This window comes from Heteronotia binoei, chromosome 7, assembly GCF_032191835.1.
Source record: "Heteronotia binoei isolate CCM8104 ecotype False Entrance Well chromosome 7, APGP_CSIRO_Hbin_v1, whole genome shotgun sequence".
NCBI lineage: Eukaryota > Metazoa > Chordata > Lepidosauria > Squamata > Gekkonidae > Heteronotia > Heteronotia binoei.
In genome coordinates, this window is record NC_083229.1 from 12,707,978 (window position 1) to 12,724,905 (window position 16,928).

Here is a 16,928-nt window from a genome sequence, read left to right on the forward strand (position 1 = left end):
CCTGAGGAAGCCTGTTCCACTGAAGAACCACTCTAACTGTCAGGAAGTTCTTCCCTGAAGAAGAGTGAATTTGTAACCCATGTAGGGCTGCCCAATCTGGTCTAGGAAATTCTGAGTGATTTACTAGGTGGAGCCTCGTGAGGGGAGGGATGGTGGCTCATGGTGGAGCATCTGCTTGGTAAGCAGAAGGACCCAGGTTCAATCCCTGGCATCTCCAATTAAAAAGGGTCCAGGCAAATAGACGTGAAAAACTTCAACTCGAGACCCTGGAGAGCCACTGCCAGTTGGAGTAGATAATACCGATTTTGATGGACCCAGGGTCTGATTCTGTATAAGGCTGCTTCATATGTTCATATGGTATTACGGCTGATCTCCAGATGACGGAAATGAGCTCAACTGGAGAAAATGGCTACTTTGGAGAGTGTGCTTTATGGCGTTATACCTCATGAAGGCCACTCCCCTCTCCAAACCCCGCCCTCCTCAGGCTCCACTCCCAAAATCTCCAGGTGTTTCCCAACCTGGAGCTGACAATCCGAGAGGGGAGGAACCTCAGGAGGGTGTAATGTAGGGTTGCCTAGTCGAACTCAGAAAATATCTGGGGACTTTGGGGGTGGGTCCGGGAGACTTTGGGGGTGGAGCCAGGAGACCTTCCCATTTCCTAAAACAAATAAAAATACAGCAGTGCAGTTCCCCTGAATACAGGCTTCATTTCCTCATCCCCCAGCAGCTGGTTGCACTTCCACTTCCACTCTCTCTCTCGCACACAGACACACACAGCAGCTAAAATAAACAGTTTGGAAGCACACACTATTATAAACTGAGACCAGAACAGCTCTTCTTCGAAAACAGCAAGTGATTTATTCAGCTCATAAAGCACAACAAGAACAGCCCAACAATATCCCCACTTATATATACTGCCTCCAGTATATCTATCTATCTATCTATCTATCTATCTATCTATCTATCTATCTATCTATCTATCTATCTATCTATCTATCTATCTATCTATCTATCTATCTATCTATCTATCTATCTATCTATCTATCATCTATCTATCTATCTATCTATCTATCTATCTATCTATCTATCTATCTATCTATCTATCATCTATCATCTATCTATCTATCTATCTATCTATCTATCTATCTATCTATCTATCTATCTATCTATCTATCTATCATCTATCTATCTATCTATCTATCTATCATCTATCATCTATCTATCTATCTATCTATCATCTATCTATCTATCTATCTATCTATCTATCTATCTATCTATCTATCTATCTATCTATCTATCTATCTATCTATCTATCTATCTATCTATCTATCTATTTGATTTATATCCCACCCTCCCCACCAAGGCGGGCTCAGGGCGGCTTACAACACAAAATCCCAGAACAATAAGATTAATAAATATTAAAATACATATTCAATAATTTACAATAATTAAAACAATAAAACAAAACAGAAACAGTCTATCAGTTTGGTGCTATTCTGACGGCCTTCCTTTGCAGTTCTTAAATGCCAGTCAGTTGTATGCCAACCGGAAGAGGACAGTCTTGCAGGCCTTGCGGAACTGCCTAACTGGTTCCACCAGCAGGGGGCTGTGATTGAGAAGGCCCTATCTCTGGTTGACTTCAGTCGGGCCTCCTTCGGCCCACGGATTACTAGCAGATTTTGAGATCCAGATCTAAGTACTCTCTGGGGAACATGTGGGGAGAGACGGTCCCTAAGGTAGGTAGGTCCTAGGCCATATAGGGCTTTAAAGGTAATAACCAGCACCTTGTAACAAACCTGGTATACTATTGGCAACCAGTGCAGTTCCCGGAGTCCCGGCTGAATGTGCTCCCGTCTGGGAAGCCCTAATAACAGCTGGGCAGCTGCGTTCTGCACTAGCTGCAACTTCCGGGTTCGGCACAGGGACACCCCCATGTAGAGGGCATTATAGTAGTCCAACCTCGAGGTGACCGTTTTAATAATTATATACAATATTACAAGTGTTCCAAAAGTCAGCCAATCCAAATCTTCGTTGAAGGCCCAATCTGGACAGTTCCCTTCGAAATAGCCTCTTTCCTGATTGGGTAAAGCTTAGAGTTCATAGGAGTCTAGCTGAATGCTCAAGCTCTTGCAAGACAGAATTCAATATACAACACACACTTTGTGGTCTCACTGGGGCAATTTCCCCACAATGAGAGTTATTGGCTGCTCTATACTCAACCCAGTTCGTCAGACTAACACAGGGAAACCAGAGGCTACTATTTTAACGTGCAAATGGCTTCTTAAGGGACTGTCAAACAAACAGAGGTTCTGGGTTCTTTCCCTTCCCTTTCAACAGGCACATTGTTCTGCAGGATCACCCCACCCCCATTCAGCCTGGCTGGAAGATTTAAAGGCACACACATCTTTCTACAAGCAAGCTGTCCCCAGCATCTTCTTAAGAGCCACATAGAATAAATTTCAGATGTTTGAGAGCAGGAAGGAAGGAAGGAAGGAAGAAAGGAAGAAAGGAAGGAAGGAAGGAAGAAAGGAAAGAAGGAAGGAAGGAAAGAAGGAAAGAAGGAAGGAAGGAAGGAAGGAAGGAAGGAAGGAAGGAAGGAAGGAAGGAAGGAAGGAAGGAAGGGAGGAAGGGAGGAAGGGAGGAGGATAGGGAAGGAATGAGAGGTGGAAAGAAAGCAACTCTAAATGCATTCTCGAAGCTGCCAGCTGGCTTGGCTTGGATAAGGGGTTTAAAGATAGAAATGCATTCTACAAGTTTGCCAGTGGGGCAGTGGGGGCTTCCAGAGCCACATAATGTGTGTGAAAGAGCCACAAGTGTCTCCTGAGCTGCAGTTCGGCCACTCCTGGTCTAAAACAAGGATGAGAAACGGCAAACATGTCGCTCTTGTCACTCTGATGTCAAAGTTATAATATGTAATAATAATAATAATAACTTTTTATTTGTATCCCGCCCTCCCCGCGCGAGCAGGCTCAGGGTGGCTCACATCATATAAATGTAGTACAATACAATAAAATCATCTTAAATCAGTATACAATTACATTAAAATTGACATTAAGATGCTAAGTAGATCTTAAGTTCAATAAAAGAGGAGAAAACATACACAGCGACATTATCTTAGCTCGGCATGAGCGAAGGCTATTTTGAAGAGGTATGTCTTACAGGCCCTGCGGAATTGTTTTACACATCGCAGGGCCCGTACCTCCTCTGGGAGTTGGTTCCAAAGTAGTGGGGCCGCAACGGAGAAGGCCCGATCCCGGGTGGTCTTTAGTCTGGCCTCCCTTGGCCCAGGGATATTCAGCTGGTGCTTACCAGCTGACCTCAGTGCTCTCTGGGGTTCATATGGGGAGAGACGGTCCCTCAGGTAGACAGGCCCTGTATGCTTGGAAGGAATCATTTATTGCATATTATAAAAGCTAACACCACGATGATTCGAACTGAACTGCTTGTCGACCTTTGGTAGTGTTCTCTTTATTCTGAATAAAGTTTGCTCCTGCTGTTTTCAATGAAACCCTGCCTGTGTGCTCTCTTGGACCGGGGCACACGAGAACCCGAATTTGGATTTCACTACCTCTCGAGTATTTTTACTGGAACTTCAGGAAGGAATTATCGACATATTTCATGGGCTTCTTTTAGTTCCTTATGGTCTGCTTCTCCTCTGGAGCTGGTTTTTTGTATTTATATTTCTCTTCAATCGTGGCTCTAAGGCTTTCCAAGGCTGCATATAATAGTACTTCAACGACTGTGTTGATTTATTTAGAACACTGGTAGCCAGTCCCTGCCTAGAAAGGTTCAGAGTGTCATACAGATGTTTGAAACAACACACCGCTAACAAAGTAGCATCAAAACCACCAGAGCAAAATGAATGGGAATACTTGGCAGGAAATGAAAGAAGCCCGATAAAAACTGTAACAATACCCAGGACAGCGTTAAAACTCAGTCATTAAATTTAAAAAAAATCCTAATCAACGTTCCCTCTAAGCTGAGTTAGTGTGAGCTAGCTCACAGTTTTTTAGCCTCCAGCGCACACATTTTTGTCTTCGCTCAGGAAAAACGGCCCTAGAGCAAACTCATTGATGCAGGAGCTCACAAGAAGAAGAGGAAGATATTGGATTTATAGCCCACTCTATACCTGTGGCGCAGAGTGGTAAAGCAGCAGTACTGCAGTACAGTGATCTGAACTCTCTGCTCACGACCTGAGTTCGATCCCAGCGAAAGCTGGTTCAGGTAGCCGGCCCAAGGTTGACTCAGCCTTCCATCCTTCTGAGGTCGGTAAAATGAGTACCCAGGTTGCTGGGGGGAAAGTGTAAAAGACTGGGGAAGGCAATGGTAAACCACCCCCTAAAAAAAGTCTGCCATGAAAATGTTGTGAAAGCAACGTCACCCCAGAGTCGGAAACCAGTCGTTTGCACAGGGGACCTTTCCTTTTCCTATACTTTGAATCTCAGAATCTCAGAGCGGCTCACAATCTCCTTTACCTTTTTCCTCCACAACAGACACCCTGTGAGGTAGGTAGGGCTGAGAGAGCTCTTACAGCAGCTGCCCTTTCAAGGACAACTCCTACGAGAGCTATGGCTGACCGAAGACCATTCCAGCAGCTGCAAGTGGAGGAGGTGGGGAATCAACCCCGGTTCTCCCAGAGTCCGTGCACTTAACTGCTACACCGAACTGACTCTCAACTTTAATGCCAATAGCTCACAAAACAGAATTTTTGCTCACAAGACTCCACAGCTTAGAGGGAACACTGATCCTAGCACGTAAACCAGAAACAGTACAGAGAACAATGGGAAAGGAAAAGACTCACATCAACATTGTTGTCATTGGACATGCCAACTCTGGCAAGTCTACTACCACTGGTCACCTGATCTACAAATGTGGTGGCATTGAAGAAGAAGACGATATTGGATTTATATCCCGCCCTTCACTCTGAATCTCAGAGCAGCTCACAATCTCTTTTATCTTCCTCCCCCACAACAGACTCCCTGTGAGGTAGATGAAGATATTGGATTTATATCCCACCCGCCACTCCGAAGAGTCTCAGAGTGGCTCACAATCTCCTTTACCTTCCTCCCCCACAACAGACTCCCTGTGAGGTAGATGAAGATATTGGATTTATATCCCACCCGCCACTCCGAAGAGTCTCAGAGTGGCTCACAATCTCCTTTACCTTCCTCCCCCACAACAGACTCCCTGTGAGGTAGATGAAGATATTGGATTTATATCCCACCCGCCACTCCGAAGAGTCTCAGAGTGGCTCACAATCTCCTTTACCTTCCTCCCCCACAACAGACTCCCTGTGAGGTAGATGAAGATATTGGATTTATATCCCACCCGCCACTCCGAAGAGTCTCAGAGCGGCTCACAATCTCCTTTACCTTCCTCCCTCACAACAGACACCCTGTGAGGTAGATGAAGATATTGGATTTATATCCCGCCCTCCACTCCAAAGAGTCTCAGAGCGGCTCACAATCTCCTTTACCTTCCTCCCCCACAACAGACACCCTGTGAGGTGGGTGGGGCTGGAGAGTGCTCTCACAGAAGCTTCCCTTTCAAGGACAACCTCTGCCAGAGCTATGGCTGACCCGAGGCCATTCCAGCAGTTGTAAAAGGAGGAGTGGGGAATCAAACCCGGTTCTCTCCGATAAGAGTCCTCACACTTAACCACTACACCAAAGTGGCTGGTTTGATAATAGGACCATCAAAAAATTTGAGGAATTTGAAGGCAGCTGCTGAGATGGGCAAGGGCTCCTTCAATATGCCTGGGTTTTGGACAAGCTGAAGGCAGAACGTGAACATGTTATCACTATTGATATTTCACTGTGGCAATTTGAAATCAGTAAATACTATGTGACCTTCACCGACGCCCCAGGGCACAGAGACATCATCAAAAACTTGGTTACTGGTACCTCTCATGCTGACTGTGCTGTCCTGATTGTTCCTGCTGGTGTTGGTGAATCTTAAGCTGGTATCTCTAAGAACGGGCAGACCCGTGAGCATGCCCTTTTGGCCTTCATTCTGGGTGTGAAACAAGATGGGGTACAAAGTGAAGGCTGGAGTTCATACCACCACCCCAGCAAACAAACATCTTTGGCAATGAAATGATTGAAGAACAGGCTCCTGGCCAGATACCAGCTTGGTTGAATTACGTGATGTGGTTCCCTCACCGTGATTCTCCAGCTAAGTCCCACCTGGAGAAATGGCTTCATCCCTGAACACTCTTTTGAACACAACCTTCAAGGACTCTCTGCGTTTTCCCCTGTTTCTCCCGACAAGATAATAAATGACGGGGTTAATGCTGCTGTTGATAGAAGCAATGAGGAATGAACTTTGAAAGGCAGGATGAAGGAAGTAACCATTCTTGGAAAGAATGAAATGTGATGCGCTCAACGGAATAGCAAAGACAATGAAGAACAGGAGCGTGACTAAAATGGCGGTGTAGAGCCTGGGGGGCTGATGTCTCTGGGTGCTACAGCAGATCTTGATGGACATTATCAGAGTGGAAACAATCATTAGGGGGATGAAGATCAGGAGGTTGAGAGTGAAAATAGCGTTCAGCACCCTCAAATAACTTTCATTCGTCATATAACCAGAAAATGCAAACAACATTCCTGAAAGCAAGCCAGAGATGACCCAGAGGAGAAGGGAGACCACAGCAGAAGACCTCCCTGGCCGGTGACATCGGTACCAGATTGGAAACACGACAGAGAGGCATCTCTCCACGCTGATGATTGTCAGGAAATACAAGCTCGTGCTATATGTGAAATCAGTGAGTGTATAGACCAAATCTATGGCAAGATCACAATCCCAGGGAATAAGCATGATAATCACTCTAGCGGACAAACTCAAAAGGGTGCCAAAGTCAGCGACTCCCAAGTTCAAGATGTAGGTCATGAAAGGATTCCTCTCACTGCAGAAAGCGAGAATCCAGATGACCTTCCCGTTCCCCACCAGGCCAAAGAGGCTGCAAAGGATGGTTAACAGACAGATGACAATTTCATACGCTTGCAAAGAGTGACTAAACCCAGCGGTGTTGTTTGCAGCGGTGTACACTTCTGCTACAATCGCAGTGCTTGTGTTCAGCATGGTCCCAATGATGTCACTGTTCTTTGGGTGTTGGCTGTCAATTCCTGGTTCTACTTGGGGAAAAAAGAGGACAATTAGACACCCTGACAAAGTTGCAATTTGAAAAAAATGATTTTGAGCTTGGCACTCGTGAGCCGAAAGTATTTCAGCCTGACTAGTTATAAGCAGTGTTCCCTCTATGAGTCAGTGTGAGCTAGCTCACAGCTTTTTGGCCTCCGGCTCACACATTTTTGTCTTCACTCGGGAAAGATGGCCACAGAGCAAACTAATTTATGCCGTAGTTCACAACTTCAATTCCAGTGGCTCACAACTTTAATGTCAGTAGCTCACAAGGTAGAATTTTTGCTCACAAGAAGAAGAAGAAGAAGATATTGGATTTATATCCCGCCCTTCACTCCGAAGAGTCTCAGAGCGGCTCACAATCTCCTTTATCTCCCTCCCCCACAACAGACACCCTGTGAGGTGGGTGGGGCTGGAGAGGGCTCTCACCGCAGCTGCCCTTTCAAGGACAACCTCTGCCAGAGCTATGGCTGACACAAGGCCATTCCAGCAGGTGCAAGTGGAGGAGTGGGGAATCAAACCCGGTTCTCCCAGATAAGAGTCTGCACACTTAACCACTACAGGGGAAGAAGGTCTATGAGAGCTATGGCTGACCCAAGGCCATTCCAGCAGCTGCAAGCGGAGGAGTGGGGAATCAAACCCGGTTCTCCCAGATAAGAGTCCGCACACTTAACCACTACACCAAACTGGCTCTCCACACCGAACTGGCTCTCCATAGACTCCATAGCTTAGAAGAAACACTGGTTATAAGCGAAGGGGGAAGACAGCAAGGTACAGCTCAATCTCATCAGATCTCAGCTGCTAACCACAGTCAAGGAATGGGAGACCTCCAAGGAAGACACTGCAGAGGAAGGCAGTAGGAAACCATTTCTGCTTTGATGCCGGATTACTTTATGTACACCTCAGTGTATCCTCAGTACCCCCAAACAACCCCAAATCAACCCCAGAAACCAAGACAACTTGCAGTTATCAGAAGGCTAATACAACTTTAAAACAGATAGGGTTTATTAGACGCCAAGTTTCTCCTTTAGGCAGAAGGCTTAAAATATAGGCAGAGGCAAAACGGCTGAGAAACTTTAGTACATTTCAGAAAACAGTTACACGGTTACAGAAGGTAGTCAAGCAGAAAACATATTTCTACAGTCAAGCATAGAGCATAGTTCTTAGGGAAAGCCTAAGACTCATTTGTTTGGAATGACCGGCATAGAGACAGTCTCCAGGCTGAAATCAACAAAGGCTCGTTAATTTCTTGGCGTGGCCAGCAGAGAGACCCCTGTCTTGCTTGCTGGCCAGCAGCTTCTGCTCAAAAATCCAGGATTTATAAAGGCTTCAGTCCCTCCCACCATCTCCGTCTTATCAGATGGTATCCGCGCACCCCATAACAAAAAGTCTGCCAAGAATACGTTGGGACGTGAGGTCAACTCATGGGTCAGTAATGACTTGGTGCTGGCACAGGGGAGGACCTTTTCACCTAGTCAACTGCACTTCAGAGCATTGTTATGTGCTCGTTTGCACGAGGCAAAGTAGGTGCTAAAATTGTTAGGCAGAGGCCAAATGATGGGCATTTCACAGTTTGAAATTATCTTGAAAGGAAGCCGATAAATGAGCTTCACATGTATTTGCTGATAGCTGAGCATATGTTTCATCACTGATGGGGAAATTCTGCAGATAACCTTTCAGTGCGCTTTTGTTACCCTTCATGCCTATATCTCTTGGCAAAGGTTATGACCACCATCAAGGGGTAACTGTTGTAATAATAATAATAAATTTTATTTATATCCCGCCCTCCCCGCCAAGGCAGGCTCAGGGCGGCTTGTAGATTTGCTGGTTTCTCCTCCTTCTTGCTGAAACTTCTCCCTTGCAGCCATGGCTGGATAGAGACTTTTTACTCTTGGGGTGGGTAGGCGGAAGTGGCATTAAATCTACTCCATCCTCCCACAACCCTTGCGGCTTATCACAAAAAAACCCAGACTTTCACTATGAAGAAAGGGTAGAACGCTTGGGACTTTTTAGCTTGGAGAAACATTGACTGTGGGGTGAGATGATAGAAGTTTACAAGATTATGCGTGGGATAGAGAAGGTAGAGAAAGAAGTACTTTTCTCCCTTTCTCACAATACAAGAACTCATGGGCATTCCATGAAATTGCTGAGCAGTCAGGTTAGATAAAAGGAAGGATAAAAGGAAGTACTTCTTCACCCAAAGGGTGATTAACATGTGGAATTCACTGCCACAGGAGGCGGTGGCGGCTACAAGCATAGCCAGCTTCAAGAGGGAAATGGATAAGCATATGGAGCAGAGGTCCATCGGTGGCTATTAGCCACAGCTTATTGTTGGAACTCTCTGTCTTGGGCATTGATGCTCTGTATTCTTGTGCTGGGGGGGGGGGTGGGCACAGTGGAAGGGCTTCTAGCCACACTGGTGGACCTCTTGATTGCACTTGGTTTTTTTGGCCACTGTGTGACGCTGGATGGGCCATTGGCCTGATCCAACGTGGCTTATCTTATGTTGTTATGTTCTTAAGCTTACAGGAACACTCACCAATGTATTCATGGTTGTGAAAGCAGGAAGAACGGTGTTAAGTCTTCATTTCAAATGGTCTGGGTGAGGGGATTTGGAAATAACCACCGGGGCTGTAGAGAAAGGAGGAAGGTACAGATGATGAGGCAACAGAAAGTGGAAATGGTGGGGAAGGAAAGGCAGAAGAGACAGGACTGGGCAGAAGACAGAGAATATAATTTTTATACAATCTTTTCCCTTCCCCTCAGCTAAAATATGAACCTCCTTGCCTGATAGCCTCAGATATTCCAGGCAGAGATGCTGGCCATCAGAGATGTCTTTGAGGAGTCTTTTCTAAGGCCTATGATGATCCCCAGTGTTTAGAACTCCTTGATGAATCTACTGCATTTCCTCATTCACTGAGTAGTTTGTCCACAGAGAGGAAGTGGGCATTATTTTAAAGATACCACTGCTGTCCAGTTAATGAGGATACAACATGCTCAGCTAGTCATTTCCTTCTGAATTTGCGGATGAAGCACCAAGTTCCTCCAGAAGAGCTGACTGTATTTTCTGCAGAGTGGAAGCATTCAGTGCAAAACCCAAACAAATATCTCTTTAAGAGAGCCAGTTTGGTGTAGTGGTTAAGTGTATGGGCTCTTATCTGGGAGAACCGGGTTTGATTCCCCACTCCTCCACGTGCAGCTGCTGGAATGGCCTTGGGTCAGCCGTAGCTCTGGCAGAGGTTGTCCTTGAAAGGGCAGCTGCTGTGAGAGCCTTCTCAGCCCCACCCACCTCACAGGATGTCTGTTGTGGGGGAGGAAGGTAAAGGAGATTGTGAGCCACTCTGAGACTCTGAGATTCGGAGTGGAGGGCGGGATATAAATCCAATATCTTCTTCATCTTCTTCTTTTCGTTGCTCTGCCATCTTTTCAGGACACTGACTGGACCTCACGGGCAACTAGAAAATAACTTTAAAGTAGTTGCCTGTTGAGCAGAGCAGCCGGTTTAATTGCAATGTGGGCTTGGCTCAGCTGACATGGAAAGCGAGATTGGTTTGGGTGTTTTGTTGAATCCTTGCCATCCCTCATCTACGGCTCCGAATCGTGGATATAATTTTTATACAATCTTTTCCCTTCCCCTCAGCTAAAATATGAACCTCCTTGCCTGATAGCCTCAGATATACCAGGCAGAGATGCTGGCCAAATCACGTGCACAATTTGCAAGCGTTAAAGCCAAGATGTGCGTTTCTAATCCCGCTGATGTTCTTGATTCAGTTATAATGATTCAGTGGGATTATCGGTGTTGTGGAGTAATAGCTACCTCCCTTCAACCATTAAAAGGGAGTTTAAATAATTCGGTCTTCAAAGGCCCTGTGGAACTGTGGCAGGTCCCGCAGAGCCCTGATGTTTTCGGGGAGGGCATTCCACAAAGTGGGGGCTATTACCGAGAACACTCTGGCTCTGGTGATGGACTGTCGAGACTCTTTTGATCCGGGGATCTGGAAGAGGTTTTGAGACCCCGAACGTAGTGCTCTCTGGGGCACATATGGGGAAAGGCGATCCTGAAGGTAGGCCGGTCTCAGGCCATATAGGGCTTCAAAGGTTATGACCAGCACCTGGAAGCAAATCTGGAACACCACAGGTTTTAAAAAGACCATAATATTAAGTGCCGCCAATCCATATCAAAAATAATATTTTTAACCGAAGATTTTTGGCTGATGTCTTCGTCTTATATAAAGATGATGGCAGTACAGAGGATTTTTTTCCATTGGCTTAACACCACCCACAATACAATAAAGAGCCCACGCCACTGTGGAAGATTGAAACAATTGAAATGAAGTAATAGATACCTGGGGTCTTTGTTTGGACTTGGGCTGAGATATGCATGGGACTCAATTATTACATTATATTGCCGAGTGTTGGGTTTTTTTTCACTATTATTCCACCCCCAAAGTCCCCAGATATTTCTTGAGTCGGAGCTGGCAACCCTATTACTAAGCCAAAAAAGTACCAGATGAACAAACGAATCAGAGATACTAAATAGCAAGATGTATTTCACAAAGTGAAAGCCAGAATTCATAACGCACGCATAACCCTGGAAAACAGAAACATTTTTGCCTAGCAATGAAAGAACAGAAAAGTAAGTTCCAGGCCTTTCCAATTTGGTGAGTTGCAGGAGTCGTTTTGTAGAAAAATAGGTGGTGGAGATCGTCCAGGGATTGTTATTTAGCTGTAATCTACCTTTCAATGGACAAGGTAGGTAGGGGGGAGGAGGAGGGGGAACTCTCAGAAAGGTTCAGGAGCTGCGCTCCTCTGAGCTCCTGCTGAATTCAAGGCCTGGTGAGTTGTATGGTAGAGTTTCCTCACCATGATCTATCCAACCAAGAGAAGGATGACGGCTCAGGGGCAGAGCATCTGCTTGGTAAGCAGAAGGTCCCAGGTTCAGTCCCCGGCATCTCCAACTAAAAAGGCTGCACGCAAATAGGCATGAAAAATCTCAGCTTGAGACCCTGGAGAGCCGCTGCCAGTCTGAGTAGACAAGACTGACTTTGATGGACTGAGGGTCTCATTCAGTAGAAGGCAGCTTCACGTGCTCATATATTCATTAAGTCCCACCTTGGCACATTGCCTCATCCCCGAATGCTCTTTTCAGCACAACTTTCAAGGGCTCTCTGCTTTTCCCCCCCGTCTCTCCCAACAAAATAGTAAATGATGGGGTTAATGCTGCTGTTGAAAGAGGCCAAGAGGTAACAGAATCCGGACTGAAAGTAAGAAATGGATTCACTGTAGAAAATAAGACTACTTAAGATCCTGGTCTATGTTAAAAAAAAAAAAACCACCTTGATTTTCATGTCTGACGTTTCTATTTAATGCTGCTGCTGCTGATCAGACAAGTTTCAGTCTCCAAAGTACATGCCATGCTATCCAGTCCCTCACCCTCGTTAGGACACAAGCTTTATAACACAGTTGCATGTACCTGTGATGAGTCCACCGTCTTCAGGTGTGGCAAATAGATGAACTCGCATCTTGTGCCACACAGGCTGCTGAGTCACAGAAAGAATTTCCCATGTCCAGCAGTGAAAGGAAAACGATTGTTGTGCACCAAACTCCTTGGAGATGTGCATCCCACTGTTCTTAGCCTGACGATGTCATTTGGGCAAATGTTTGTTTCTTTGCTGTGAAAGGAGGAGGAGACTTTTGCCTTGGGAGTTGCATGTCCTAAAAAGGCACTGCGGAGATCAGTCTTTTTTGCATTTGGCCAAGAAAGCAAAGCCAACGCATCACTCAGCACCCAGATCCAGTTAGGGTTGCCAAGTCCAATTCAAGAAATCTCTGGGGACTTTGGGGGTGGAGCCAGGAGACATTAGGGGTGGAGCCAAGATCAAGGCTGTGACAAGCATCACTGAACTCCAAAGGGAGTTCTGGCCATCACATTGAAAGGGACGGCACACCTTTTCAAATGCCTTTCTTCCATAGGAAATAATGAAGGATAGGGGCACCTTCTTTGGGGGCTCATAGAATTGGACCCCCTGGTCCAATATTTTTGAAACTTGGGGGGCATTTTGGGGAGAGGCAGTAGATACTATACTGAAAATTTGGTGCCTCTACCCCCCAAAACAGCCCCCCCAGATACCTGCGGATCAATTCTCCATGATTTTCTATGGGAATAAATCTCCATAGGGAATAACAGAGTTCCCAGCAGACATTTCCCTCCCCTCCCCCCCGCTTTCTGACGACCCTGAAGCGGGGGGAGGGCCTCCAAACCGGGGGATCCCCTGCCCCCACCTGGGGATTGGCAACCCTAGATCCAGTGAAATGTATATTTTTTTGGCCTCTTGTTTGTGCCTTTCCACTCCTTGTATGGATGGGTGGAAGGGTGGTAGGTGTGGGTGCAAGAGTTAGAAGATGTATGTTGTATAGTATGCTAGAATCATGTGGTAATGTATGTATGTTATGTTTGAAATATTAAATTTTTAAAAATGGGAAAAAAATAAAACAAGAAGCCTAATACATAATATTAATTCAGTCCTCTTAAGTATGGGGTTTCTATTAATTTTGGGATCTCGCCTTGATGACTATACAACTGTCAGTAGGAAACTGCAGAGTCCTGTGAATTTAGTGATCCTGTAAATTTATGGGGAGACGGGGCTTTTTTTTGAGCAGGAACGCACAGGAATGCAGTTCCGGCTGGCTTGGCATTAGGAGGTGTGGCCTAACATGCAAATGAATTCCTGCTGGGCTTTTTCAACAAAAAGCCCTATGCAAAACAATGGTGATTTCAGGAAGTGTGGCCTAATAAGCAAATGAGTTCCTGCTGGAGAAGGTATTTGTGAGTTTCCTGCATTGTGCAGGGGGTTGGACTAGATGACCCTGGAGGTCCCTTCCAACTCCATAGTTCTATTATTCTAAGTGTTACTGAAACAAATCGAGTGGTTTATTGAAAAGCATTACTGAATCATACACTGAAGAAGCAAATTGCAAACTGAATCACATGTATGATACAGGAATACATGAAAAAGGCATGGATACATAATTGCTAGTACGATGCAGATGGTTACAGGAAGTAATAGAACCCGATAAATAATCAGTGGTGAAGCAAGGGTAAATAAAGTCTATGTCTAAAGCAGTTTTATATCCAAAAAGGGTACACTAGAAAGCGGAGAGATGAACCACAAACCTTTTAAATATCTTTGAAAGGAAGGGTTGGACTCATGAGAGGAACCTCAATGATTATTAGCAAATCTAAGTGTCATATTGAGAGCCACCCTACCCACCCTTCTGCCCTTCAATTTTTCACTCAGTTTCCTAGCAGGCAAGTTTGATGCAATTTCATCACTACCTTGGATAAAATCCAGGAAGGTCAAAGAGGCAGGACATTCACAGGCTTTCCAGCCACTCAACTCTCAGACACCTGGGAATTAGGAGGGAAGGGAAAAACTATTCGTAGTCAGACTTATAGGCTGGACTTCAGAAAGGCAAATTTCGACAAACTTAGAACGATGCTGGGTAAAATCCCGTTGTCAGAAATACTTCGGAAGAAGGCGGTTCAAGAGGGGTGGGAGTTTCTTAAAAGCGAAATACTGAAAGCACAATCACAGACAATTCCTATGAGAAGTAAAAAACGGAAGAAACCTAAAGAAGCCGAGTTGGTTCCATAAACAGCTCTCTAAAGACTTGTGAAATAAAAAAGACTCCTTTAGGAATTGGAAGGAGGACCATATAACCAAGGATGAATATAAACAAATCCCCAGGGTTTGTAAAGAAAAAGTTAGGAAAGCTAAAGCTTAGTCTGAGCTTAGGCTGGCCAAAGATGCTAAAAACAACAACAAAAAAGGGTTCCTTTCTTATGTTCAAAGTGAGAAAAAGAGCAAGGACATGGTAGGCCCATTGCGAGGGCAGGAAAGTGAAATTGTAACAGGTAATGAAGAGAGGGCAGACTGCTCAATCTCTATTTTTCCTACCTTGCTGGATCAGGGGAATCATAGAGTTGGAAGGGACCTCCAGGGTCATCTAGTACAACCCCCTGCACAATGCGGGAAACTCACAAACACCTCCCCCTGAATTCACGGGATCTTCATTGCTGTCAGATGGCCATCTAGCCTCTGTTTAAAAACCTCCAAGGAAGGAGAGCCCACCACTTCCTGAGGAAGCCTGTTCCACTGAGGAATCGCTCTAACAGTCAGGAAGTTCTTCTTAATGTTGAGCCGGAAACTCTTTTGATTTAATTTCAACCCATTGGTTCTGGTTCTACCTTCTGGGGCCACAGAAAACAATTCCACACCATCCTCTATAGGACAGGCCTTCAAGTCCTTGAAGATGGTGATCATATCAACTCTCAGCCACCTCCTCTCCAGGCTAAACATCCCCAAATCCTTCAGCCTTTCTTCATAGGACCTGGTCTCCAGACCCCTCACCATCTTTGTCGCCCTCCTCTGGACCTGTTCCAGTGCTGTAGACATTGTTTATCTTGATTTCAGTAAGGGTTTTGATAAGGTTCCACATACTATCCTTGTTGACAAGTTGGTAAAATGTGCTTTGGATCCTGCTACCGTTAGGTGGATCTGTAACTGGTTGACAGAACACACTCAAAGAGTGCTTGTGAATGGTTCCATTTCTTCTTGGAGAGGAGTGACAAGTGGAGTGCCTCAAGGATCTGTCCTGGGACCTGTTTTGTTCAACATCTTTATAAATGATTTGGATGAAGGAATAGAGGGAATGCTTATTAAATTTGCAGATGATACTAAATTGGGAGGGGTTGCAAATACAGTAGAAGACAGAAACAGGATACAGGATGACCTTGACAGGCTGGAAAACTGGGCTAAAACCAATAAAATGAATTTTAACAGGGATAAATGTAAAGTTCTGCATTTAGGTAGGAAAAATCCAATGCATGGTTATAGGATGGGGGAGACTTGTCTTAGCAGTAATATGTGCAAAAAGGATCTAGGGATCTTAGCGGACCATACGCTGAACATGAGTCAACAGTGTGATGTGGTGGCTAAAAAGGCAAATGCAATTTTGCGCTGTATCAACAGAGGTCTAGTGTCCAGATCACATGATGTGATGGTATCACTTTACTCTGCTCTGGTAAGAGGATAGGCTACATCAGGGGTGTGTGGCCTAATATGAAAAGGAGCCCCTGCTAGAATCCCACCCCTGAGTTCACCTGGAGAAAATGGTCACTTTGGAATGAGGATTCTGTGGCACTATACCCCATGGAAGTCCCTTCCCTCCCAATCCCCATCCTCCTCAGGCTCTAACGCCAAAATCTCCGGGTGTTTCTCAGCCCAAAGCTGGCAGTCCTATTCCTTGACCCTTGGAAAGGAAAACCTGTAAAAAGTATACTTCCTTCTTACAGGAAGAACAAAAACTATTGGAATAAAGATCCAAACTGTTAAAATTTAGAGGAAAAACTGCTCAAACTAACAAGCTAATGGACCATAAGAACATAAGAGAAGCCATGTTGTATCAGGCCAATGGCCCATCCAGTCCAACACTCTGTGTCACACAGTGGCCAACCCCCCCCCCCCAAGTGCCATCAAGAGGTTTGCATGTGAGGCTAGAAGCCCTTCCACTTTGCCCCCCCTCCAAGCACCAAGAATACAGAGCATCACTGCCCCAGATAGTTCCAACAAAATGCTGTGGCTAATAGCCACTGATGGACCTCTGCTCCATGTTTTTATCCAATCCCCTCTTGAAGCTGTCTACTCTTGTAGCCGCCGCCAACTCCTGTGGCAGTGAATTCCACATGTTAATCACCTTTTGGGTGAAGAAGGACTTCCTTTTTTCCA